The sequence below is a fragment of the Peromyscus eremicus genome, chromosome 10, assembly GCF_949786415.1.
Source record: "Peromyscus eremicus chromosome 10, PerEre_H2_v1, whole genome shotgun sequence".
NCBI lineage: Eukaryota > Metazoa > Chordata > Mammalia > Rodentia > Cricetidae > Peromyscus > Peromyscus eremicus.
Window position 1 is genome coordinate 79,204,404 of NC_081426.1, and position 1,312 is coordinate 79,205,715.

The 1,312-nt window shown below is 41.5% G+C and overlaps 1 pseudogene; it reads right to left on the reverse strand.

Moving 5' to 3' along the window:
- Positions 1 to 293: 293 nt before the first annotated feature.
- LOC131920435 (receptor-binding cancer antigen expressed on SiSo cells-like) lies at positions 294 to 930 on the reverse strand (annotated as a pseudogene).
- Between the last annotated feature and the right edge of the window lie 382 nt (positions 931 to 1,312).

A 1,312-nucleotide genomic window follows, 5' to 3' on the forward strand; every position in this document is an offset into this window, starting at 1 on the left:
TGATCTGGTTTATTCCACTTGAAATAACTTCTCTACAGCAAACAATTGTCTTATATTTGAATCATGTTGAAGAAAATAATTGTTTCATTATTCTTGCATTTTAAGTCTTGATTATTAACAGCTCAAGGCATTGTGGGAGATTCCTGGTGTCCTGGATGCCTCAATAAACACATCAGGATCCAACATTGTGTTTGTATTCTGAAAATTATCTCCAGTCCATACAAATGCTTGTGCTGTAGGCTAAGGACCCAGACTTCTCTTATTGGCACTGGGACGTGATGGACAAGTGTGTGCTAGAAAATTTTCACACTGTTTTTGTTTTGCTTCTTCTTCATCAGACACTGAGATTCCTTCTACATCTTTTTTCTTCACTGTTCTCTTTTTTCTGTCTGCAATTTTCTGCTGCCTCAGAACTTCTTCTGCTTACCAGGCTGCATCTTCTTCCTCTTCCCATGCACCAGTATTTTCTTGCCAGGTATCTAAGTCACCCAGTTATGAAGACTGAAAGACAAAAGGCAATCTCCTGGAAAAACCTGTGCTACCATTTGGGATACCAAAATCTAATGCCTCTCTCTTCTTAATGACAGTTTTCTGAGTTTTCCTTATAGCTGGTGTCATGTCCCTGAAATAGGTTCCAGTTGTTCCAGAGAACTTTGTTGTGTTGCCACAGTCCCATTCCCTCCATCAGTCTTTACACTTCATCCCAGGAAGTCCACTCCTCCACATCTGTCTGCTTAGGGACAGAGGAAAAATCAGCTGTGGTGGGCAAAGCTATTTGATCTCCAGTTAATCTCCTTCCTATGTCAGATCTGCATATTAATCTCTTTGGGAAGGAGAACAGGGTTGCTAGGCAGGTACAAACTTTAAAGAACCCAAACTGAGTGACAGCCATGGTGGGAACCAAAACCTGCCCCTCCCACTCCCTGCTTGCCTGGCTGAGGCTCCAGGAGGCCCACACTCACACTGTTGATGCTGCCTCCAGCTCACCCTAGGCTGGCTCAGTCCTAGCTGGGCTCATTCAAAGCAGGGCACAGGCTCTGTCTCAGCCACCTTTGCTGCTGGGCAGCTACCATGGCCACCCCTTCTCTCTTATCCTGGAGTTTTTAAAGAAGTTTTTTTTTTTAATCCTGGGTTTTTCTTTTATTCAATATTAATGCAAGTAATGTGGTCTTTATCATTACAGTCACTCAGAGCATAATTCTCTGAAACACAAGCTTTCATGTATACACATGGGTAAAACAATTTATTTTATTTTATTTTATTTTATTAATATTTATTTTACATATCGACCACAGTTTCTCTACCCTCCTCT